The sequence below is a fragment of the Mauremys mutica genome, unplaced genomic scaffold (assembly GCF_020497125.1).
Source record: "Mauremys mutica isolate MM-2020 ecotype Southern unplaced genomic scaffold, ASM2049712v1 Super-Scaffold_100469, whole genome shotgun sequence".
NCBI lineage: Eukaryota > Metazoa > Chordata > Testudines > Geoemydidae > Mauremys > Mauremys mutica.
Window position 1 is genome coordinate 73,321 of NW_025423347.1, and position 26,150 is coordinate 99,470.

Sequence of the window (26,150 nt, forward strand, 5' to 3'; positions counted from 1 at the left end):
AGTGCCAGCCAAGGGGGGGTTAGAGATGGGATGGGGGCCGTGGTTTCTGTACCACCCAGTTCCTGACACAGGCTCCTTCCAGGATTTGCATTTCTTGGTAGTTTTCACCCCATCATCGCTTCCTGCCCAGCCCCCTCCTGCTGTGCAAGGTGGTTCGGGGGGGGGGATGGGAAGAACCCAGGAGTCCTGGCTCCCAGCCCCACCTGTGCTAACGTACGAGACTCCACTCTAGCCCCAGCGCTGGGACTGGAACCTAGGAGTCCTGACACCCATCTTCCTTTTCTCTAACCACTAGACCCCACTCCTGCCCTTTTGGGAAGCCAGGACTCCTGGGTTCTGTCCCCAACTCTGGGAGCAGAGTGGGGTCTAGTGGTTAGAGCAGGAGGAGCCAGGAGTCCTGGGTTTTACTCTCACTGCTGCTGTGTGACACTGGGCCTCTGTTTCTCCTCCCACTTTTTGGGTGTGGAGCCTGTAAACTCTCTGGGGCATGGCCTGTCTCTCGCTGTGTCTGGGCAGCGCCTGGCCCAAAGGGGGCCTTGATTCTGCCCCGGTGTCTGTAGGTGCTGCTGTTGTACAGATAAATAATCATGGTACTAGAAGCTGTGGCAGTGCATGAGTGCACCACCATTGCCGTGCAAGGGCTAAATGTGATTCTTATCCTTGTGACACACACACCCCCGTGCACCCTTTCTCCCCCACCCCGCCGGCTCCCTGATTCTCCACCCTGAGCCCCTTGTGCCACTGCCCTTGTCAACAGCAGCGCAGAAAGCCCTAGTGCCAAAAGAAGATTGGGGGGGGGAAGCTTTGCAAAAATCGGTCACACCAATAGGAAACCAGCCCCAGCAGTTTGTGACATCACTTCCCAAAATCACACACACACACACACACACACACACACACACACACACACACACCCCACCCTGCTCAAACCGCCCCCTTTGCCAATGCACCACCTCACCTCGTCCAGGGATGTCTAGGTGGGAAGCTCCATGTGGAGCTGCCTGCCAGTTGCCAGTGCACTCAGCCTCACTTGGCAAGTAACAAAAGGGATCGAGTGGCCGTCCAGTTTCTGGAGAGTGGCTGACAACGCCCGACCTTCTGCCCCGAGGAGAAACTGACGTGAGACAAGGCAGGGGAGGTCATTCTTGTATTGGACCAACTTCCGGTGGGGAGAGAGAGCGAGAGAGAAGCGAAATGCAAGCTGCACTCTTTCTCCAGCAGCAGGTGGGCCACGTCGTCTCTCTGATGGCCTGGCTTCCCGGGACGGGACCCGCTACAACTTAGACAATTTTTTACCTCAAGGTTCCCAAGACACAAACAAGGTTTTCATCTCGAGGCCAAAAGACCAAAAACATCAAGACACTTGATCACGGCCTTGGATAGACCAAGATTTAAAAGTTTATTAGAAAATATTTGAAAATGAACGATACAGAGAGTTGAAACATCAGATATTGGTCATCGGGGGTGACATACAGAGTATAGGGCAATTTTAGTTTTAAATGTTTATTAGAAAATGTTTAAGAATAGATAATACAGAGAGTTTGTAACATCAGTTACTGGTCATCAGGGGTGACATACAGAGTATAGGGGTATGCTAGTACTTTGGTATTGGACAGCACATAACTTATACAGTGTGCAGTGTCCCCAATGTGGGGTATACTGTGGGTGAGTTCAAGATACAGTCAGCAAGCAGTGAGGGTACATCACGCATACAACAGTTAAAGACAGTCATAGGTATAAATAAGCAAGCCAGGTAATGGGGATAGAATGACCGTCACATGGCAAAGTTAAGGTCTGTCGCACTCGATCTGAGCACTACACCCCATCTGAGCTCAAAGAGCTGAGCACGCAAGAGCGGCGCCCCGGGCGGGCAGGGGGAGGGGCCCGAGCGGAGGGGCGGAGCCGCGTGAGCAGGTATGCAGATCTGTGTGCGAGCAGAGCATTGTGGGAGCGGACGCAGGCTGCCAGGCAGGGCCCGACTTTGGCACCGGGAGCTCGGCGTGGGGAAGGGACGGTCTCCGGGGGCCGCGTCGGGGCAGCTGTCGGCAGTGGGGGCCGGTGTGGGCGAGGCCAGCGGTGGGGGCGCGGCGGTCCGCCCCGTGTGTTATAAGTGCAGGGTGAGCGAGAGCGGGCGGCGGCCGGGCAGCAGGAACTCATACTTACTTGGCAGGGGAGATACCATGATCATGAAGGTGGTTTTCCCAGAGTGAGGCTCATCCACTGCACTGCGGGTGTGCTGACCCCTGCGATTTCCCCAAATGCGGGAAACTCAACTGCATAATTTGTGGTAGTGGGGGACTGCGTTCACGCTCTCCCCTGGTGATTGGTTTGAACAACAAAAAACAGACAGTGGGCTGTTTAGGCGTAGTGCGCTGCAAAGCAGATTCTCAGGAAAGCAGTTGTCAGTCTGGGCTTTTAGGAGTGCTCTTTTCCACAGGCCCTGTACTTCTAGGTATCTTTGTCACCTGTTCCTCTTTGTAAGCAAAGCTCAGCTCTGAAACTTTACTTGGGTCTTATAAGGCTCTCTCTGTGTTCTTGGCTTTTCCCTGGTCTTTTGCAGCTGATCTGCTCTCTAGTCTGCTTTCGGGGGGCTTAGACGGGTGCCTTCCTTGGCTCTAAGGGGAGCTGCCTGCCTGCTCTGCTTCTTTCCCTGCTTGTAGCTTCTTGCCCGGCCCTTCTTCTTGGGCTCTTCCTCCTTTGACGGGACGACGGCCTGTCCAAAACGCCTGTCCCACCTGGTCTCCTCGTCCAACAGGCAGCCTCGCCCCCTGCCCTGGGGCCACTTTGGCTTTCGCTGTCTGTTCCTGTCTCTGTGCTACGGAGACTAGGCTGTCACAACCCCGTGCTGGAGGAGGGCTTTCCGTCGCTTGAGGCCCACCCACCGCCTCCCCGAATGCCCTTAGCTACGCTGCGGGTTAGGGCGGCGTGGCCGCGTCGCCCAGGAGCGGGTTTTCCCTTTTGCACACCTCTGACGGACGGAGCTGTTTTGACTTAACTGTTCAGCACGCACCGACCCTCGGGCCTGGGCTGCACGGGGAACGTAAATCGGCGCGGCTACATCAGTCCGCGCCTTGGTCGGAAGAATTCTTCCGTCGACCTAGCTCCCGCCTTTCGGGGAGGTGGATGGCCGGCACCAACGAGGAAAACCCTCTCCAGGACCCTTCTCCGGGAACAGTGCCCTTCCGTTTGGGGAGATTATGCTGCTTTAAAAAAGAGAAATTGTTTAACTGCCTTTCTCTGAGGCAAGGTTGACTTTGTATTGCTTCCCTCGTGGCTCCTTATAGCAGTTGCGTTCTGAAATCTTTAGGGTTTGACTTCATTTATGATGAAATCTTGCTGTAACTTTATTCTAATTTTCAATGAGTAACTAGACCTGAGCTGTTTGGTGTGTTAGTGGAGGATTGTTTAAAAACCTGGGATTCCACTTTCGGCTGCCTTTCCATTACATTTCCTCTGAAAGCCCACCGAAAGCCTCCACTTCCCACATAACTCTCTCAAACCTGCAGTCATCAGGCATACAGAAGATGCTTACAGTTTCACTCCATACGAGTCCAGTTCCTCGCTGTTTCCTGTCTAACCACTGCACACATATGGTATCCCCTCCCTACCCGGAGCTGCTTCCTGGCTTTTGCGCTCAGGACAGGAAAACGAGAATGGAGAGGTAAGCTGTGCAGGGAACTCTTCCTCAGCTCGCACTCCACTCCCCAAGGGCCTTTCGAGGTCTTCTACGGACTTCAGGTTTCATTTGATTTCCAAGGTTTATGGGCTCATTAATTAGCCATCTCTCCTAATGCAGGGATCCTACGGGTCAGACCAAAGATCGATGGCCCAAAAGAGCTAAGAAACAGAAATAAAGGTGAGCGCTAGGCGTTACATTCAGATGAGCATCCAGAATCTGACTGTGCCCTGGCATGTTCAACGCTGCCGAAAAGAAGGAGCTCATCAGGTCCCTCTGCTAGCACCCAAATCTGGTGGCTAGTCGGTCTGCTGGGAAATAAGGTAAAGGAAAAGAATTAAAGAAGTCAGGCAATAACAAGGAAATGAAGAGGTTTGTCGAACGGGTTCTGTCTGATTTACTGTCTTCGCAGCTACCCGTCCAAGTTAAAGACCTAGCCCAGTATCCTGTCTGCTGACAGCGGCCAATGCCAGGTGCCCCATACTATACTTTTTTCATACTATAGAAAAGCTTCAGCCAGTGACACCAGCTCAGGGAGCACTCCTGTTTTTCTCACAGCAGGCAACAGCCTTGCCAAAGCAAAGCCTTAAAAAATTGGGTACAAACTCATAAACATGCCTCTCCACGGAAATCTTTAGTAAAAGGCGAAAGATTTATACGAATTGAAAAGAAAGCAGAGTATGTAGAACACGCGGCAGAGGCGCTGCCGGGGCAACCGCCTACGCTCCCAAAAGTCAGGGTGACTACTCTCCCAGCCCGTGTCAAGGCCTTTTGGGGCTGATGTCTTTTGCATGGTTACACCCACCCTGGATTGCATGATGGGAGTGCTTGTCCAAACGGTCATTTCAGCTGCTGCGATATCCCCAGTCTCTTTGTTATTGGGTCAGGAGTAATCCAGTGTATTTTCCTGTTGATTTTGGATCAAGGACAGAGTAACTGTACCTGGCATTTGAGGCCTGAGAGCATCACCCTCTCCTTAAAAGTACTCACCATTAAGGGGTATGGGTTCCTAACAGCCACTCATGGTGGGAGGTAGGAATGGATGCTTTGCAGGTGGTGTTGATGTTCTTTCTGCTGTTCCTGGTGTGGAAAAACAGAGGTGGTTTCGAATCTCTTAAAATTGTTGTTTAGTGCTGCAGTTGCTTACCCTAAGCTTATGCCGTTAGATTTCTTTCACAGTGTATTTTAGTCCTGAGAGGTAAAAGGTGTGTTGTTATGGAGTGAGGTAACAAACGTCAGTTGCAGAGGTGGTGCATCTGCCCCCCCGTCCCAGAGTCCAGAATTTGCATAAACCCACCCACTGTCCTGTGATTAACAATCTCTCTCTGCTAACTCTTCCAGCAAAACAGGCCAAAGAACGTGTATGCGAGCGCTGTACCACAGCCCCGTTGCTCTTTTCGGTTCCTTCCCACAGAACTTTCGCTCCATACCAGTCCAGTTTCTTGCTGTTGCTTGTCTAACCACTGCATACATGTGCTATACCGTACCCTGAGCTGATTCCCGGCTTTTGTGCTCAATACACCCTGGTCCCTCCGTGTCTCTGTGGCGCAATGGGTCAGCGCGTTCGGCTGTTAACCGAAAGGATGGTGGTTTGAGCCCACCCAGGGTTGATGCTAACCCTGTGCTGCTTCCCCGAGGCCAGTGGGGGAGCCTCATAGGGCCCATTTTGCTGCCTCTTGGCCTCAGTGCTTTCAGCTGGTGGTCCAAAGAGCGGGCTGGATGCCATTCAGAAACCCATCTGCCAGCAGCCGTGCCGGAGGCTCCGGCTTAATCCTCAAGGCCGAGCACAAAAACTTTCAGCCGGGAACATTTCGCTCCCTTCCCGCCTCCGCCCAAGCGGCAAGGGAGAAGCGGAGGAGACACGCCGGCTCAAAGACGCCTCCCTCCCACTTCCCTGTACGCTGTGCAAAGCTCTTGGCCTGCCTCATGCCTCGTCAGGAAAGCGCGGCCATGCGGCCCAAGCCTGAGTCACGTCCGCAGCCTGGCCCGACCCGGCTGACGGCCGCGCAGAGCCACGCGAGTCAATGGCAGGTCGATTCGGGAGCTTCGGCTCTTTCCCCTGACAGCCACACACACAGCGCTGCCTAGCGCCCCCAGAGCCTCCCTCGTGTTCTCCCGCAGCAACCGCCTGCCGGGGTGGTGGGAAAAGGGGACCAGGAAGCACTGCAACCTCATTCCAGGACAGGAGGCCCTCGCCATGCCCAGGCCTGCCTCTTGCCTTCAGCCCAGGCAGCCAGAGGTGCCGGGGAGCTCCCTGGCAGGCCGCCACTTCGCCTCAGCCACCTCTTGCCTCATGGCCTAGGCTCTTGGTGCTCTGCTGGTCACCGGCTCGCTTGAAGGCCCAGAGGGAAAAGAAACAAGCGCACGCATAGCAGAGGATGGTTTCGATCCATCGACCTCTGGGTTATGGGCCCAGCATGCTCCCGCTGCGCCACTCTGCTGTTTCTTTGCACCCTCCCCCTGCCACCTAGCCGCCACTATCCGGATTAGTGCCTTACGTGCTCTCGTGCTGGCAGGCAGATGCGCAGGCTGCTAGGCAGCTGTCCTGGTCACAGGATTTTACAGCTAGCTTCTACAGGGTAAAAGGGATCTATTTGGGGTTTGGACACCATTGGGAGCTGGGTAGCTGAGTGCGGGAGACGGGAGCACTTCTTAAACAGTTTTCAGTTAAGCTTTCAAGTTTGTGGGGGACGAGGTTCAGCCTTGGATCCGTGTCTGCAGCAGGCAAGCGCCTCTGGCTCAATCGCCCCCCACCCCCACCCCCACCCCCACCCCCACCCGCACCCGCACCCCGCAGTATTAGCAGACTGAAATACGGAGCAAACGCACACGCCTTGCAAAGGAACAGGAGCCGGGATCTCAAACAAATGTCAACATTTTATTAAGATGATGTTCAAAGAAAAAAAAAGTGTACGGTACAGCATTTAGGCGTAGAAGTTTCTGGTGATCAGTGAACAACGTACAGATTACTCAAGGGGTGAGAAGTTCGGTTTAAGATCGGGTGGCGTAATCTGCAATGGCCCCGACTGGGGGGCAAAAGGTTAACGTACAGACACTGAGTTAGGAGGGTATGTTGTCCATGTGAGGGCTACGTTCAGGTGTGGAGTATAACGAGCGGATACGACGATCAGGATGAATTGACGGGCGTTTGGTGAGTTTTAACGTTCAGTGTTTTTTAATCTTTGCCACAAACTAATTGAAGCAGGGTCAGTATGAACTCTCCCCTGCCATCTGTTGGTGATGTGTTGTCAAGGCCTTTTGGGGTGATGTCATTTGCATGGTCACACCCACCCCGGATTGCATGATGGGAGAGCTTGTCCAAACAGTCACTTCAGCTGCTGTGAGATCCCCAGTCTCTTTGTTATTGGGGCAGGAGTAATCCAGTGTATTTTCCCATTTATTTTGGATCAAGGACAGAGTAACTATACCTGGCATTTGAGGCCTGAAAGCTTCACCCTGGCCTGAAAAGTCCTCACCATTAAGGGGTATGGGTTCCAAACACCAAAACCTAGGGGTAGGTAAAAATGGATGTTAGTGTGCTTGTGGCTATTCTTTCTGCTCTCCCTGGTGTGTAAAGATAAAGGTATTTTTGAATCTCTTAGAGTTGTTGTTGGTGATGCAGTTGTTTGTTCTAAGCTTATGCTATTCCATCTCTTTCACTGTCTATTTTGGTTCTGAGAGGTAAAAGGTTGCTCTGTGTGTGGGCTTGTGGAGTGAGGTAGCAAAGGGTGGTGGTGGTGCATGTGCTGCCAAAGTCGTGACCCTTTTTCCCCCAGCCCAGCTCTGGTCCCAGAGTCCAGAATTTGCATCAACCCACCCACTGACCTGTGACTAACCATGTTGCCCTGCCAACTCTTCCAGCAAAACAGGCCAAAGAAAGTGTATGCAAGTGCTGTACCACAGCCCCGGTGCTCTTTTTGGTTCCTTTCCACAGAACTTTCACTCCATACCAGTCCAGTTCCTTGCTGTTGCTTGTCTAACCACTGCGTGTGTATGCTATACCGTATCCTGAGCTGATTCCTGACTTTTGTGGTGCTGATTCCCTGCTTCAATCCCAGGCTTTGGCAGGCCCTTTCATCCCTTTTTTGTGCAGGGGTGGCTTGTTTTCTAGGAAGGCAGCAGCACCTTTATCTGAGGCAAGTACCTGATTTTGAGCTCCCCAGCAGGACAAAAGAGAGCATGGGCTTCTTCCCCTAGTTTGTCCACCTGACCTGTGCTGTTAAGCACCATGGTGCTGTATTGTACAGCACAAGAGATGGGAGCTGTCTTTCCCACATGACTTATTCGTTGACCCAAAATGGCGGGAACAGAGTGAGGCAGGACGGCCCTCGGAGATGGTGCCAGAGGGGGCAGGGACTTGGGAGGAAAGCTCCTCTGCAAAGCTGAGTGACGACAGTGCTGGAGAAGGGGCATCTGGCACCTGGAATGTGGCAGGGATTCAGGGGCCCAAGAGGAGGCACTTAATGTTAAGGTGTGAAAGGAAAGATCTATGGTAGGAACTGGCTTCCTTCCTCTGGACCACACAGTGTTTGGTGTTGGGGCGGATTTTAATTGTGTCAGCCAGCCTGAGAACCGCTGGTCCCATTTTCTCTACCGTCAGAGGAAACGTTTTTACAATGAGCACTACCTGGCGCAGGTCTGTAGTGAGGTCAGCTTAGAGGACGTGTTTCTCCGTAATGGAACCAGTGGAGGGTGGGCAGTAACCTCCTATTACTCTGACCCGAGCTCACAGTAGCCGCAGAGGGGATACACCTTTCTGCAGGGACAGGCCAGGAGTCGCACTGACCGGATTTCCGTGAAGGAGAGCACGTCGACAGCCCAGTGCAGGGTGGTGCCAATGGACTGTTCAGATCACGCAGCTCTCACCATGTGCTCAATGTGGGCAATTCCCTGACCCACGGCAGAGGATATTGGAAGCTGAACATCCAGAGCTTGCAAGATAAAGGAGCAGGGGGGTGAGGCCTGTCAGTGTTGGCAGAATGGGAAAGCATCAGAGGGTTCTATGGCAACCAGGGGGATTGGTGGGAGTCAGTGAGGGAGGAGTTGGCGGCTTTGTTCCAGTGATCAGGCAAACACCACAACATTAAAGAAACCAATGGTGCCAAGTCCTGCAGCATCGCCTGTGGGATTTCCACAAGAGCATCCAGGGAGGGGAGCCAGTCAGCATGTCACTGTACGACTGGATCAAGTGACAGCTGGCTGAGTTCCAGGAGATGAGGCTCCAGCTCGCCGATATGAGTGGGAGCACCGAGTGAAGGGAGGGGGTGGCCTCCCCTGACATTTTTGCAGCCTGCAGGGAACAAAGACAAAGTAGGGGGATGTGGGGACTCAGCACAGTCCCCACAGATGTGGTAGATCAGTATTATAGCTGATGGAGGAGGAAAGAGAGTCCTGCAAGAGGAAGCTGCTGGTGAGAAGAACATGAGGCTTTTAACTGGGGGGTCCAGTGTTTGAGTCCTAGTTTTAGCAGCTGGCTTTTAAGCTGCTGTGCAGGCCAGTTCAGCTGTCAGAACACTGACTAGTGCAAGCTGGGCTCAGATCTCAGTGGAAATTTGGGACCTGTTGCTTCATACCTAAACATAGGTGGAGTTTCAAGGCTTTGTCTTGCTCTTTCAAATGATGCGGGAGCCGGTCTTTTTCCTGCTGGCTGTTGTGACTTGCGCACCAGAGGGGACGCCGGATCCAGCAGGCTGGCCTTGTCTGGAGCCCTATAGGGAAGGATGGGAGCTGGCTTTACTCTGAGTTCTGCAGCCAGGCATGGGAGGCCGCCCTCTTGGTTGACCTACTGGCCCAAATTCACTTTGGCGGCATTGGTCTTTCCCCAGAAATGCTGAAGCACAGGCCTGAGGGAGGGAGACTCAATCCCCCTCCCTCTTGGTCAGAGCAGAAGAGGCGGCTGTAAGAGCGGCCAGGTTCCTGAGCTGGGTCTTCCAGCATTTGGGGAGGGTGGAGCTGACTGCGGCATGGTCCTGGCAAAATGCCTCAGGGCGCTGGCGGGAGGAGCAGGCCAGGGCTAGGGCTGGGAAGAGAGAGAGAGAGACCAGCAGGTTTCTTCTAGTGTTTGCTGGGCTCTTTTTCTTCAGTAATTTCTCCTCTGCATGAACTTGCTCACTTTCTCTGTAGGAGACTGGCTAGCTCAGTGGGCCAAGTGTCAGACTTTTAATCTGATGGTCCAGGGTTCAAGTCTTTGGTCAAGCTCTTAACTATTCCCCAAGGTCTTCAAAATCTCTGTCTCTGGAGTCCTCCTTGATGTTACTTTTTCTCTTCAGGATTTTGCCTTTCCTCAGAAGGGCCTTTTGTGTGTGGGATTGAAGGGGCAACTTCCTGACACCCCCTCTGTCCTCGCAGGCTGGAGGAATAAAGGCCTCTGGGCAGGGGCAGCCCTGGACTAGCTGCCAGCACCTGGCGCCCCAGGCAAAGCCCGCAATTGTCACCCCCAAACCCCAAGGGCAGAGCTAGGCTGAGGTTTTTTGGTAAACTGGAAAACATTTTGCCCCTTTTTTCCTTTTAATGTTTTTAAGCCTTTTTTTAAAAACAAATGCTTAATTATTCGGTTTGTCCATCCGTCCGTCTGTCCAACCAATGTTTCTTTCTCCATCCTTCTGCTTCTGGCTGCCCCTTACTACAGCCATAACTTTGGTCTTGAATTTTATAGAGTAGTGAGGTACCTTAAGAGTTACATGCTAAATACCAAACCCAAACAACACTAGTTACCTGTGTCTGGCAAAAGGTGTCTGGCAGTTTTGCCACTTTGAATGATTCAAATGGATTTTCAGTGGCATTATTAAAAAAACCCAGCAAAGCAGAACCAAACCAATTCATCTTAAACCTACAAAACAAGAGTTTTACAAACCACGAGTGTCAGTTTAGGTCCTTAAAACCTTACATCATCACACACAAAGTTCTCTTTTGCCTAACATCCCTTACACTGCGATTACTCTTTTTTACACAACTGACCCCCAATTACACGTCCATCTTGTACAACCAGAGCCAGCCAGGGGCAGGCAAGTTAAGTGCCAATAGAAACCCCGGACATTCCTTTAGTGATTTTGCTTACATTACCCAGGAGTCAAATCATTTTGATGAGATTATCTCCCCGCCTGCTGCCTGTAGCCGTCCCCTATAGACCATTTCTGTGGGCAAAGGGCCCATTTCCCCTCAGAATGGCTGTAAAGGCTTCTTGGGACAAAACATAGTGGTGGTAGTAGCCACTTTACCTGACCCTCTTGTATAATTTAATTACCAAACTTCTATCAAATGTGACTGCACAGAGCTGTACAGTTACGTACAGTTACATTCACTGAAAGTGAGCAACTGTCCCCAGAACTCACTGCCGGGAACCTTAAAGTATCTGCTAGTGGCACAGGTACCTTTTAAGTACCGAGACGTGCAGTGACACATCTTTCATGGGAACCGGTCGGCGTGTGCAGAGCAAAGGTTGCCCACAGGCGCTGTGTCAGGCTCTGGCACCGCGTGAGACAATGGACCACTTTCTGGTGGCTGGTTTGTTTCCCCGACAGGTGTGGGGACTTCTGGCTATATGATGGCGGCTGCCAGACTCGGCTGGACAGGATTCTTTTCAGCTCACCTGAGGCTTGTTCCTGGATGAACGAGGGCAACCACAGGGCACCAGCAGAACCAGCTGCAGCTGCAGCAAGGACGCCCTCAGCAGGGGCCGCCGTATAGCAGGCGGGTGTCACGGGACACACTGCGCCTGCTCAATGTCGGAAAAATCCTCTTCAGACTAAACCAGTTTGTTTCTCGAAATCAAAACAAGTGGGATGAAAGTTCTTTGCAAAAATATTTTGTTGCCAAACAAAAGCATCTTCTGTTTGTCACAGTGTGTTAAATTGTCTCGTCACACACAAAGAGGAGACACTTAGATCACAAACATTATGTGAGATGCTTCAGTCTGAGCTAAGTAGTTGCTGCTCATAACAATTTCAAAATAAAAAATACAAATAAAATAGACTATTTCAGCTATTCTATTATGTCATAATCTGATCGGAGTAAACATGATAGGACACCTCATATTATGCATTACTCCTAGTGACACTCTCCAATGGATCCCCGTCCTCCACCCACTGTGAGGTAGGTAGGAGCAGATCATTATTATCCCTACTTGAAAGAGGGAGAAGCTAAGGCTGAGAATTGACTTGTCTTAGGTCACACAGCCAGCCAGTGGCAGAGTTGGGAGTAGGACCCAAGAACCCTGATTTTCAAACTAACCATCAGATCTTGAATTTCAAACATTGAATGACCTGAATAAAGTGCTCTCACATGAGTTCCAGACCAACAACAATGCACAGTAATTATTCAGCAAGTATTTGAGGAGAACTGCAAGGTTAGAGAGAATCATGAACTGCTCAGAGACCATTAATGCAGAGAAGCAGCAAAATTCATCAAACATAGAACTGGTTATGACTTATTTACTTGGTCTTAAAAGAGAACAACAAGGACCTGAGTCTCCTCCCTGTCAATAACCCCCTGCTCAGCCAATCAGGGTAGAGACTGAGGAAGGGAGGCTGAGGGTTCTCACCAGAGAGCCCAAAGGATGGCCCAGGTCACTGGTGGGGATCACTGCCCAAGCACTATTTCAGCCCCACATTTTTGGGTGGACCTCCCACAGTGGGAGCTGCAGAGCACTCCCCTGCAACACACACACACACACACACACACACCGCTCCTGCTGTTGGGAGGGGAACAGGTGAAAGGACAAAAGAAGCAAGAGATGAAGAGAAAGGAGGGAAGGGAAGGATGGAGGAAAAGGTGAAACAAAAAGGACAAACCCTAATGTCCCCAGTGATTCTATGGGACAAAATCCCAAGTGTGAAATAAAATTCTGCCTCCTTAAGCTCATGTTTTCCATGCTTAGAATTCAACTGTCACCTGATGGATCAGACCGAACAGGTTTCAAACCTCGAGGAGGCTCTTACCTTCTAAACAGGGACGGCTATTTTCTAGTAAAATCACTAAAAGGGAAGGAGAAAACTCAAAAGAGGTTCCTCCTGGTGCTCACGTCCGTGAACCCGAATACTCTCAGTCCTCTAAGAGAGACCTCGAGAAGGAGACTTGCTGAAGCAAAGCCACAGGGGTCTCTGAGGTTTCCCTGGCCCCTCACTCCTGTCCTGCCTGGCTGATGTCAGCATCTCTCTGTGAGGTCACCACCTCCCCACCACCTTTGACCAATAGTCTGAGGTCCTGCAAAAGGCCTTTGTGATGTCACTGCCACACCCCTCCCTTGCTGTGCTAATGTTTTGGAGGTTTGAGCTACTCCCTGTGGATCACCCCACTCAAGGAGCGTTCGTTCTAGGAAGCAAGCTGGTAGTTTTGGATCATTTGCAAATTTTGTCAGCTCACTGTTTAGCAGATCATTTATGACTATGTTGACTAATACTGGTCCCAGTACAGACACCACTAGTTACGTGCTTCCATCCTGAAAACTGGCCATTTAGTCCTACCCTTTGTTTCCTATCTTTTAACCAGTTATTGATCCACGTGAGGACCTTCCGGAGGTGAAAGTAAGCCGGTATGTTCCGGTATGGGGTACCGGCAAGAGCCGGTACGCTGTGCCAGCCCGGCCCGGCTTCCCCAGGCTGGTGATTTAAAGGGCTCAGGGCTCCCTGGAACGGCCTGAGCCCCGGGCCCTTTAAATCGCCTCTGGAGCCCCGGGGAGCAAATCACTGCCGTGGATGCTGCTCTCTCCCACTCTGCCAACACAGAGCAGGGTGGCAGAAGCGTCCTTACAGTGGGGGAGGGGCACCGTTGTCCGAACTGTGGCACCCCCATGACACCCCTTCCCTAAGGACCCCCACTCACACCACCTCTCCCCCCAAGGCCACACCCACAGAACGCCTCTTCCCCAAGACTGCACCCTTCCCCCCCCATCATTTGTCCTAACAGCCAGTAAAGAGTGGTGGGGCCATGGCCCTCTAAGCCCCCTGTTCCAGCACCCCTGACACAGAGCTAAGCAGGCAGCAGTGTGTGTGTGTGTGTGTGTGTGTGTGTGTGTGTGACAGAGAGTGCTGTGCTGAGCTGAGCCAGTGAGAAAAGGGGGGCTGATGTCAGGGCTGTCCCCTGCCTCAGGACTGGTTGCTTCCCAGCAGCTGTCTGAACTTAGAGACAGTGTGTGACACACTCACTCTTCCGCAACGCACACACTGTCTCTTCCCCACACACACACATGCTCTCTACCCCACCACGCACATTGCAGTTGAAAAGCAGCTGGCAATGGAACAATGGGATAGAGAAACCTGCATCATGTGATGCTGTACCAGCCCATGAGGCAATGCAAACCCTTCCCAAAGCACCCTGCAGCCAGTTGCACAGTGGAATAGCTACCCACATTGGTGAGCTGCACCCGGTTCACACCGGTTCGCGCGAACCGGTTGCTAAATTTAGAAGCCCTTTTAGAACCGGTTGTTCCCCGTGGGACAAACTGGTTCTAAAAGGGTATTTAAATTTAACAAGCGCTCCCTGCTGCCCGGCCCCAGCTCACCTCAGCTCTGCCTCCACCTCCTGCCATGAATGCTCCTCCTTGCTTCTCCTCCCTCCCTGCTTCCCGCAAATCAGCTGTTCGCGCGGGAAGCCTGGGAGGGCTGAGAAGCAAGCAGGCTTCCCCGGCCCAGGAAGACGACGCTGAGGTAGGAAACTAGGAGGGGCCATGTGCCCTGGCCGGTCTCCAGCCGCGGCCCGGCTCCGACCCTCCCCAGCTCCGCGTCCCCAGCCACCCGGCCCCGGCCGTGGCACCCCCCCCGGCCCTGCGTCCCCCCCCGCGTGTCCCCGGCTGCTCGTTCCCGGACGCGAACCTGCCCGGCCCTGCGTCCCCGACCCTCCCCGGCAACCCGGCCCCGGCAGCGCCCCCCCCCGCCCCCTCCCGGCCGCGACCCTGCCCGGCCTCGCATCCCCCCCTCCCCGCATTCCCGGCCACGACCCTACCCGGCCCCGCGGTCCCGGCCCCGGCCCCGGCCCTCCCCAGCCATTCGGCCGCAGCCCCACCCCGGCCTCGCGTCCCCAACCCTCCCCGGCCCCGGCCGCGGTACCCCCCCTGGCCCCGCATCCCCCCCCCGCGTTCCCGGCCCTCCCCGGCCACCGGCCGTGACCCTCCCCGGCCCCACGTCCTGTACCGGCCCTGGCCGCGGCACCCCCCGGCCACCCAGCCCCGACCCTCCCTGGCCACCCGGCCACGGCCCCCCGCCTGCCCGGCCGCGACCCTCCCCAGCCCCGCTTCCCTGCCCCCCGTGTTCCCGGCCGCGACCCGGCCCAGCCCCGCGTTCCCGACCCTCCCCGGCCCCAGCCGCGGCCCCCCCCCCGGCCCCGCGTTCCCGCCCACGACCCTCCCTGGCCCCGCGTTCCCGACCCTCCCCGGCCACCCGGCCCCGGACCCGCGTCCCTGACCCTCCCCGGCCCTGCGTCCCCGGCCGCCCGGCCCTGTGTCCCCAACCTCCCCCCCCCGGCCCTGCCGTGCCCCCACCTACCCGGATGCCCGGCTCTGGACACAGCCCCCCAGCTCCGGCCCGGCCTGGCCCCATGGCTCCAGCCGCCCCTGCTGTTTTGCCAGCCTGCGCGGTAAGGGGGCAGGGAGGGGGTGTTGGAAAGAGGGTAGGGGAGTTTGGGGGTGGGGGGTCAGAGGGCAGGGAACAGGAGGATTGAATAGGGGCAAGGGTTGTGGTGGGGCAGTCATAAAGGATCAGAGATTGGATGGGGCGGTGGGAGGTAGTCAGGGGCAAGGATTCCAGGGGCTGTCAGGGGACAGAGAGAAGGGGTGGTTGGATGGGGCAGGGGTCCTGGGGGGCCATCAGGAATGAGAGGAGGGGTTGGATGGGGCGGCGGAGGGTACTCAGGGTACAGGGAAGGGGGGTGGATGGGGCAGGGGTCCCTGGGGTGGGGGTGGGGGATCAAGGAACACAGGGGGTTGGTTGGGGCAGGAGTCCGGGGGGGGCATGATCCCTCCTGGGGTGAGGAGGGAACCAGTTGTTATGATTTTGGCAGCTCATCACTGGCTACCCACAGTGCACTGCTCTCTGTGGCAATCCAAGAGATGCTAGCATGGATGTGCTCTGGTGACACAGGGTGGACATGCAACAGCTGTTCAATTAAAACACTGTAACTTAAGCCAGGTTACTCTTTCAGGTAGACACAGCTTACGAGGGAGACAAGACCAAGCTCCCTTGAAAGTAAAGAACCATGAGTTCCTCTGTAGTAAGCAGGATTTGAACCTGCACTGGGAGACACCCCCCGCAAAAGATTTTTAGTTCAGCACCTTAACCACTCAGCCACAACTACTTGTTGGAGCTGTGATTCTCACTACACTCTAGTTCTGTTCTCACTGAGTGATCAATTCCAGTTGTTTCCTCAAACCAGCTTCCACAACACACACACTGCTGTGCCCTTGTGTAAGTGTGTCCATGGCTGAACAGCAAGAATTCCTGGTCCTTTCCCTTCTGGCTGGAGCACGAGGCGAGTGCATTTGTGGCTAATGACGTTGCTGTAGATTGTTGTCCATTTCCTGCCTTGATCATTCAGACAGTCCCTTTCCTGCCATATCCCCAGCACATTAGTGATTGCGATAGCAGGGGGCAGGTTTTCTCTGGGGCACTGATCTTGGCCAGGGGGTTGGTGGCTCCTTTCTTTCCTCACCCTGGAGTAAACTCAGCTTTTTATTCCATCCTTGATGTTTCAAGGAATAACAACAGATGACCAAAGAAAGAGGTGGGCAGGGTGGGTCTCAGGGAAGGGGCAGAGAGGTCGGGGCAATGGGCAGGTCTCAGGGGAGGGGGCAGAGAGGTGGGGGCGATGGGCAGGGAGTCTCAGGGGAGGGCTCAGAGAGGGGTGGGTGATGGGAAGGGGGTGTCAGGGGAGGGAGCAGAGAGGGGTGGGTGATGGGAAGGGGGTGTCAGGGGAGGGCTCAGAGAGGTGTGGGTGGTGAGCAGGGCTGGTCTCAGGGGAGGGGGCAGAGAGGGGTGGGCAGCAGGCAGGCCTTGGGGTAGGGGGTGGAGAGGCGTGAAGAGGCCTTGCGGGAGGAGAGGAGCGAGCAACCAGCAGGCCTCAGCCAAAGAGCAGGGGTGGGAAGTGGCCAGATGGGAGTGAGGGTGGAGCACAGGGGGGGCCTCTGAGGGAGGAGAACGAGGGAAGGGGGTGGAGTGGGGGGACAGCACCACGGTCTGGGCAGGGGCCACCCACAGGATTCAGGGGGCCTGGGGCAAAACAATTTCGGGTGCTTCTTCCATAAAAAAAAAGTTGCAATACAATAGAATCCTGTATTCTCCTGGGGGCCCTGCAGGGCCTGGGGCAAATTGCCCCACCTGCCCCCCCTCTGGGCGGCCCTGCCCTCAGCCTCTCCTCGTAAGTCCTCTGCCCCCTAATCATTTTTGTTGCCCTCCCCTAGACTCTCTCCAATTTGTTTCTGTAGTGGGGGGGTGGGAGGAACTGGACGCAATGCTCCAGATGTGGCCTCACCAGTGCTGACTAGAGGGGAATAATCACTTCCCTCAATCTGCTGGCAATGCTCTTACTAATCCAGCCCAATATGACCAGTTACCCATATTGAATGCAGACACAGCGATATCTGATACATTGGTTCCTGTCCATTCAGGAGGTTATTTCCCACCTATTCATAAATAATGAAGCTGCTCTAAGCGGAGGGGAGAGAGCTGTCCTGTCCGTGCAGTTAACCCATCTCCCCGAGAGGTGGTAGCTATGTCAGTGGGGGGAAGCTATATTGGTGGGTGTGCAAGCTGTGGTGTCTACATGTGTATATAAAGTTTAATCAAACCCCATTTTTAAAACCCCTGTGGCCTGGGAATAGAAAAGCAGCTCTCTGAGGCAGAGCCCGTCCTTCAAAATCCTTAAGATCATGGACTTGCATATGCAAATGTCATGGGGGTATAACTCAGTGGTAGAGTGTTTGACTGCAGATCAAGTGGTCCTTAGTTCAAATCCAAGTGCCCCCTCACAAACTTGTTCCTTTAGTAAAAATAATTCTATTTTCAGGAGCTCCACTAAATAGGGATCCTTGAAATGAATGGACCCACTCAATGTTTTCCTGTGCAAATGCATAAAAACCTAGCAAACATGTCCCCCAGCTGAAATCAGTTCCAATCCTCTAAGTGTCGGTTTCTTTTCATTAATTAAACAAAGGCACATGAAGACACATTTGCAGGTCCTTGGCCTCCATGGGCTACAATGTGCAGAAGAACAAGAACCACATCCACTTGGGAGGCATGGACTAGTCTGTATTACATTTGGTAAGTAAGTTGCCATTGGGACTGAAAACTCTACTGGAGGTGGACAGGAGCCTGTTACAAAACTAAAATAACCAAGATTTACCAAACTCCCTGTTACACATTCAAGCCTCTCTTTGTGCACACGGCCTCAATTGGGGCTCTAATAAATGGCAACCTTCCTTTAACACAGATCGTTGTTCCTTGTGACTTTCAGATGCATTCAAATGGCAGCTGTTTAGAGGTCATGTACTGCTAGTTCATGAGCAGCAGCAGAGTCTCTGAACGTTTACCAACCATAGAGCTGGGTGTGTCTGCATCCAAGTAACTGCAGAGTCAGTGTAGTCCCAGCCACTTAATTGCACAGTTTCCCTTTCTGGTCTCATTGATCATTTGGGTAGAATCAGCAACGGTTTGGTGGGTTTTGTTTTTTTTTCCCTTTGTTTTCTCCTAAGGAATGTGTGATCTTGAGCATGTTAGTTTAAGTTCCCTGTGGGTCAGGAAAATTCCATCTCCTTGAAATAGCTGGGGAAGTGACCTGTTTGTATAACCTAGAATAAAGGAGCTTTTGTAAAGCAGTTTCATCTTTAAATATACTGGGATAAAAATAGTAAATTCCACAGCCAGACACCAGGCCAGGATCAATGGATGGGGCCAGGATCAATTAACTACAGAAGAAACAAACTCTTGGGAAGTAGATGTAATTTGTCCCCAAACCTGTCCTTGTTCTCATATGCTATCAGGGATTCTCTTCTAGAGGGCAGAGTTAAGGTTATCTGGGCATGTATCCTCACTCTGTATTCCCTGTTTTTCCGGAGTTTGAGTTTTACTGAACTCGATGTTCTGGAAGGAAAGAGATATTCACAGTCAAAGTTAACTCTCTGTTAACAAAGGTTTTGTTAGTGGCAAATAATGAGACTAATCCCTCACTGCGGTAATTCCACTGATTTCAGTGTGCTCTTTCCTCATTTCTAGTTCCAAAAAAGTAAGCAAATTAAAACAATATTGAGAACTAAAATACTGTGAGAAAGTGGAAATTTTAGAAGCTCAAATAATTCAGTTTCTTCTGTTTCTTGTGCGTGTGTAAATGGCACAACATGTTAATTTATAACCACATCTTTCTTAACTTCTTTAAATATTCTGTAGTACATTGACTATATCAAGTGGGTTGTTCAATGCAGTGAGGTTTTCATCCCAAAACATATTTTTCATGTTATGTAAACCAACACAACTCATTGAACACAAAATTGTGTATTTCATGCTGTGAACTGTGTCAGTAGCTCAAATTAATAGGTTTGTTTTTTTTTCTCTCCCATGAAAAAAGGAAGAAACTGTTAAACACCCATGGGAGAGAGGGGGTGTCTGAGAGCAGGGGTAGATATGGAGATATTTATGAAAGGGGGAGAAGCCAAAGTAGGGCCATAGCTGGAGCAAATGAGAAGGTTTTTTGTGCAGTTTCATTTCAGCCAGCCTCACATCCTGTAGTCCCTACTTCCCCACCCCCACCAACAAAGCCACCTGTGACACCTGAGACAGCCCCACTGCAAAAACTGCAGAGCCCCCAGCACTCCCTCTCCTAGCTGGATGATGAGGCTAATCATCTAGTGGAACAAGCTCCGCAAGGGACGTGGTTAATTCCCCATCACTGCCCTGTGTAAATCAAGACCGCAGCTCTTGCTGCAAGACACCTGGTGTGTGGGTGTCCCTGTTCCCCCTTCAGAACCTCTGGTACATGGTGCTTCCCTGCTCCCAGTTCAAGATCCCATCATGTGGGTGCTCCCATCCAGGATCTCTGGTGGGTGCCTCTGTCCCCCACCCCATGAACTAGCTCCCGTGTGTGGTTTCCCCTGCCTGCCCCCAGCCGGGATCTGTGAGTGTCTCTGTTCCCCTTTTCAAGATCTGTGTTGCTTGGGTGCGTCCCTCCCCCACAATTCAGAATCCCCAGCGTGTGGGTGCTCCCATCCCCCCTCCAGGCTCTGCGGGGGGTGTCTGTATAAAAAGAGACAATGTCTCACTGCTTTGCCCAGGCTACACTGCAGGGGCTATTCACAGGTGCGACCCCACTACTGATCAGCATGGGAGTTTTGACCTGCTCTGTTTCCGACCTGGGCCCGTTCACCCTTTCTTAGGCAACCTGGGGACCCCAAGCTTCCCTGGGATCACCATATTGATGCTGAACTTAGTGGGGACACCCGGTCAGCACAGCCCGCTGCAGCCCAGAAGTCCTGAGCTCAAGCGATCCACTGGCCTCAGCTTCCCCAGGAGCTGGGAGCACAGGCACCAGCCACGGAGCCCGGCTGCTTTTATTGCTTGGCAGCTGGAGCTTTAAACTCTGCTTGTGAGCTCTGTGCCTTGGCCAGACGGGGACAGCCTGGAACTGGGAAATGCTCCTGCTTCCCCATCCCCTTCTCATGTCGGATTGCAGGCTCCTCTGTTTTTCTCATGTAAGATCCCAGATGTTTCAGTGCCCCCCATCCCCGGTCCAGGAACCCAGGTGTCCGGGTACCTCTGCCCCCCATACAGAATCCTGGGTGTGTGGGTGTCCGTCCCTCTGCAGAGGATCCCGGAGTGTGGATGCCCTTGTCCCCCGCTACAAGATCCTGGGTGTCTGGGTGCCACTCTCCCCCCCTAGAAGATCTCTGGTGGGTGGGTGACCCTGTTTGCCCTTACAGCAGCCCTGGTGCACGGGGGCCTCCCTCCGTCCCAGCTCAGGGTCCCCAGGGTGTGAGTGCTCCCATCCCCCGACACAGGCTGGGGGGTGGTATAACTGGCTCTCCCTGTCCTGCCCAGGTGGTGCTACAGCAGCTGTTCACAGGGGCAGCAACCCCACTGTCACCCTGCAGCTTTAACCTGCTCCAGGGGTGACCTGCTTCACCCCCCCTTTGGGAGCCCAGGGACCCCGAACTTCCCAGAATCACCTGATTGATACCGAACTTAGCACAGACACCAGTTCAGCATGGCAGGGAGCTGCCCTGAGCCCTGACAATCAGCTTCCCTCCGCCTCCTGCTGCACAGCGAGGGTCACACGCGAGAGGCTTTGGGCCCAGTTCGTTCAGGAGCGTCCCAGGCTCCAGCTGTAAACTCTGCTGGTCAGTTCTAATCTTTGGCCACACGGGGGCGGCATTAACAGACTCGCTGCTGGCCCATTGAAGGGATCCACCTTCCAAGGACTAGCCCAGGAACCGTGTACAATGCAGGATTCTCCGAGATAGCACAGCGACAATGGACACTGCTTGACTCACATTGTAGTTTGAGGAATTTTGTTTTCTCAGTCAGACCTTGCCAAGGGAAGGAGGGAGAAAATATTTGAGTTGCCTCCTTCAGAACAGCTTGGTCTAGACACTAGCTCTGCTTCACTGTTCTGGCCTTGCTCAGGTTGAGGGTATTTTAATAATTTGGGCAGGTCCCAGGGTGTTTGGGGGAGAAGATGAGGATGTTCCCTTTTGAGATAAAAACTAAGAAATACAGCACTAGAGAATTTTTTTTTTATTTTTAGAAATCTGGGATTTAGACATTTTATTTAAAGCAAGGGAGTTCTGAGTTTCTGAGAAGGTTTTTGTTTGCAAGAAGCAACATTGTTTGATCTGTCATTGTACCAAAGGGGGAGATGGTTGTCTACAAAGGAGGGGTGAAAACTAAACACATCCAATGAGAATTGAACCCATGCATACAGAGCACAATGGATTAGCAGTCTATCACCTTAACCACTCGGCCACCTCATCTGAACTGGCAGAAAGAAGACAGGAGGAGAAATCTAAGGTCAGCAGAGCTAGGGACAATGAGGCATTTTTAAATACTAAGCGGAAGCAGGGGCTGAATGAGCTCCCCCCTCACATCTAGTGAGGAGATGGGGGAAAGACTTCAGGAACAGACCGTGTTTGCACAGACACACCTACTCTGCCTAGCTATGCAGCATGATGGGGCCACTTTCCCAAAATGACCAGTTTTGGCTGGTGGCGGGTTGCAAATCACTTTAGGATTGAGTGGAATGAAATGTTATTATCCTTCCTGCATAAGTGAAGGGCAGCAGAACATACCTCGTTGGTCCTGATGGAGGAGTAGGTAGGTGAGGAATAGCTTTTATTGGACTTCATAGAAGTGAATAAGAACATCATCCTAAAACAGTGGTCCCCAAACATTTCACACTGTGCCCTCTTATCCAGTTGAGGGAGGGCAAAACCAGAGCTTGAGGGATTCAGCCCTGGGTGGTGGGGTTCAGACTTTTGGCTTCAGCCCCAGGCACCAACAAGTCTAATGCCAGCCCTGGTGACCCCATTAAAACAGGGTTATGACCCACTTTGGGGTCCTGACTCACAGTTTGAGAAACACTGCTCTATGCTAAAGGGAGAGAGTTTTCCTGTGGGTGCAGTTAATCCACTTCCCCAAGAGGTGGCAGCTATGTCAGTGGGAGAAGCTATATCGGTGGGTGTGCAAGCTGTGGTGTTTGCCACATTTAAGAAGTTTAATCAAACCCCATTTTTAAAACCACCTGTGGTCTGGGAATGGCAAAGGAGCTCGATGAAGCAGGGTCTGTCCTTCAAAGTCCTGGAGGTCATGAGTCCATTGTCATGAGGGTATAGCTTAGTGGTAGTGTGCTTGATTGCAGATCAAGTGATCCTTGATTCAAGCCCCAGTGTTCTCTTATAACCTTCTTTCTTTTTTTTTTAAAAAGGAAAACATTTTCATTTCCATTCTCCATTATGTTCAGGAGCTCCACTATACGGGGGTGCTTGATATGAATGTAAATACTCAACATTTCACTGTCCAAATGCATAAAAAGCTAGCAAAGCTGTCCATCAGCTGAAATCAGTTCCAATCCTCTAAGTGTCTAGTTTATGTTTTCATCAATTAAACAAAGGTATCATAGGAATGTACATTTGCAGATCCCTCTTCTCCAGGAGCTGTGCTGTGCAGAAGAACAAGAGCCACATCCAGCTGCAGTTCAGGAGTCTGATGACCAAAGAGCCAATAAATGTTCCGAGGGCTGGAGAAAAATGCCTTCTAGGGAGCTATTGAAGGAGCTCAACCTGTTTCACTTATGAAAAGAAGATTGAAAGGTGACTTCATTGAAGTGTTGAAGGGCCTTAATGGAGAGAAAAGGTAGTGTATTAAAGGACTCTTTAATCTAGCAGAGAAAGGAATAACAAGACCCAGTGGCTGGAAGGTGAAAAGAGACAAATTCATATTACAAATAAGACACAAATATTCAACAGCCAGGATGATTCACCGCAGGAACAAGCTACCAAGGAAAGTGGTGGATTGTCCATCTCCTGATGTAATTTAATGAAGACTAGCTGCCTTTCTGGAATGTGTTTGCTCCAAAAGTAGCTATTGTGTCATACAGGAGGCCTGTGATATGCAGGGGGTCAGATTAGATGCTCTAATGGTCTCTTCTGGCCATAAAGTCGACTAATTTCTGAAAAACTGAGTGTAGCATTGGGAGCAGCATCTGATGTTTTCCTGTCTAGCCGGCTTGATGCCTAGAACGAACGCTCCTTGAGTGGGGTGATCCCCAGGGAGAAGCTCAAACCTGCAAAGTGCCTGGCCAGGGGCAGGACATTAGCACAGCAAGGGAGGGGTGTGGCAGTGACATCACAAAGGCCTTTTGAAGGACCTCAGACTATTGGTCAAAGGTGGTGGGGAGGTGGTGACCTCACAGAGAGATGCTGACATCAGCCAGGCAGGACAGGGGCGAGGGGCCAGGGAAACCTCAGAGACCCCTGTGGCTTTGCTTCAGCAACTCTCCTTCTCCAGGTCTCTCTTTGAGGACTGAAAGAGTATTCGGGTTCACGGACGTGAGTGCCAGGAGGAACCTCTTTTGAGTTTTCTCCTTCCCTTTTCCTGATTTTACTAGAAAACAGCCGTCCCTGTTTAGAAGGTAAGAGCCTCCTCGAGGTTTGAAACCGGTTCAGTCTGATCCATCTGGTGACAAAGTCTAAGCATGGAAAACATGAGCTCAAGGAGGCAGAATTTTATTCCGCACCTGGGATTTTATCCCCTAGAATCACTAGGGACATTAGGGTTTGTCCTTTGTGTTTCACCTTTTCCTCCGTCCCTTTCTCCTTTCTCTTCTCTTGCTTCTTTTGTCCTTTCACCTCTTTCCCTCCCAACACCAAGAGCGGGGTGTGTGTATGTGTTGCGGGGGAGTGTTTGGCAGCTCCCACTGTGGGAGGTCCACCCAAAAATGTGGGGCTGAAATAGTGCTTGGTCAGTGATCCCCACCAGTGATCTGGGCCATCCTTTGGGCTCCCTGGTGAGAACCCTCAGCTTCCCGTCCTCAGTCTCTACCCTGATTGGCTGAGCAGGGGGTTATTGACAGGGAGGAGACTCAGCTCCTTGTTGTTCTCTTTTAAGACCAAGTAAATAAGTCAGAACCAATCATATGTTTGATGAATTTTGCTGCTTCTCTGCATTAATGGTCTCTGAGCAGTTCATGATTCTCTCTAACATTGCAGTTCTCCTCAAATACTTGCTGAATAATTACTGTGCAGTGTTGTTGGTCTGGAGCTCATCTGAGAGCACTTTATTCAGGTCATTCAATGGATGAAATTCAAGATCCGATGGTTAGTTTGAAAATCAGGGCTCTTAGGTCCTATTCCCAACTCTGCCACTGACTGACTGTGTGACCTAAGATAAGTCAATTCTCCTTTCTCAGCCTTAGCTTCTCCCTCTTTCAAGTAGGGATTATAATGATCCTCTCCTACCTACCTCACGGTGGGTGGGGATCCATTGGAGAGTGTCACTAGGAGTAGTGCATAATATGAGGTGTCCTATCACATTTACTGAGAGCAGATTATAACATAATAGAATAGCTGAAAGTCTATTTCATTTGTATTTTTTTTATTTTGCAATTGTTAAGAGCAGCAACTACTTAGCTCAGACTGAAGCATCTTATCTAATGTTTGTGATCTAAGTGTCTCCCCTCTGTGTGTGACGAGACAATTTAACACACTCTGACAAACAGGAGATGCTTTTGTTTTGCAACAAAATATTTTTGCAAAGAACTTTCATCCCACTTGTTTTGATTTCGAGAAACAAACTGGTTTAGTCTGAAGGGGATTTTCTGACATTGAGCAGGTGCAGTGTGTCCCGTGACACCCGCCCGCTATACGGTGGCCCCTGCTGAGGGCGCCCTTGCTGCAGCTGGTTCTGCTGGCGCCCTGTGGTTGCCCTCGTTCGGCCAGGAACAAGCCTCAGGTGAGCTGAAAAGAATCCTGTCCAACCAAATCTGGCAGCTGCCATCATGTAGCCCAAAGTCCCCACACCTGCCGGGGAAACAAACCAGCCACCATAAAGTGGTCCATTGTCTCACGCGGGGCCAGAGCCTGACACGGCACCTGTGGGCAACCATTGCTCTGAACACGCCGGCCATGCACACGCTGGCCGATTCCTATGAAAGATGTCACTGCACGTCTCGGTACTTAAAAGGTACCTGTGCCACTGGCAGTGAGTTCTGGGGACAGTTGCTCACATTCAGTGAATGTAACTGTACGTAACTGTATGTGCAGCTCTGTGCAGTCACATTTGATAGAAGTTTGGTAATTAAATTATACAAGAGGGTCAGATAAAGTGGCTACTACCACCACTATGTTTTGTCCCGTGAAGCTTTTACAGCCATTCTGAGGGGAAATGGGCCCTTTGCCCACAGAAATGGTCTATAGGGGACGGCTGCAGGCAGCAGGTCGAGAGATAATCTCATCAAAATTATTTGACTACTGGGTAATGTAATCAAAATCACTAAAGGAATGTCCGGGGTTTCTATTGGAACTTAACTTGCCTGCCCCTGGCTGGCTCTGGTTGTACAAGATGGACGTGTAATCGGGGTTCAGTTGTGTAAAAAAGAGTAATCGCAGTGCAAGGGATGTTAGGCAAAGGAGAACTGTGTGTGATGATGTAAGGTTTTAAGGACCTAAACTGACACTCATGGTTTGTAAAACTCTTGTTTTGTAGGTTTAAGATGAATTGGTTTGGTTCTGCTTTGTTGGGATTTTTTTATAATGCCACTGAAAATCCATTTGAATCATTCAAAGTGGCAAAACTGCCAGACACCTTTTGCCAGACACAGGTAACTAGTGTTGTTTGGGTTTGGGATTTAGCATTTAACCCTTAAGGTATCTCACTACTCTATAAAGTTCAAGACCAAAGTTATGGTTGTAGTTAGGGGCAGCCAGAACCAGAAGGATGGAGAAAGAAGCATTGGTTGGACAGATGGACGGATGGACAAACCGGATAATTAAGCCTCTGTTTTAAAA

At 51.9% G+C, this 26,150-nt stretch overlaps 4 non-coding genes across 4 annotated transcripts; 3 read left to right on the top strand and 1 right to left on the bottom strand.

The window, feature by feature from the left end:
• The first annotated feature begins 2,155 nt into the window (after positions 1 to 2,155).
• On the top strand, positions 2,156 to 2,319 carry LOC123361336. Its single transcript, XR_006576148.1, has one exon. It is a non-coding gene; the product is annotated as a U1 spliceosomal RNA (small nuclear RNA).
• A 1,923-nt stretch (positions 2,320 to 4,242) lies between these two features.
• Positions 4,243 to 4,358, bottom strand: LOC123361338. The gene has a single exon (XR_006576150.1). It is a non-coding gene; the product is annotated as a U5 spliceosomal RNA (small nuclear RNA).
• An 854-nt stretch (positions 4,359 to 5,212) lies between these two features.
• Positions 5,213 to 5,286, top strand: TRNAN-GUU. Its single transcript has one exon. It is a non-coding gene; the product is annotated as a tRNA-Asn (tRNA).
• Positions 5,287 to 17,556: 12,270 nt separating this feature from the next.
• TRNAC-GCA lies at positions 17,557 to 17,628 on the top strand. The gene has a single exon. It is a non-coding gene; the product is annotated as a tRNA-Cys (tRNA).
• The last annotated feature ends 8,522 nt before the right edge of the window (positions 17,629 to 26,150 follow it).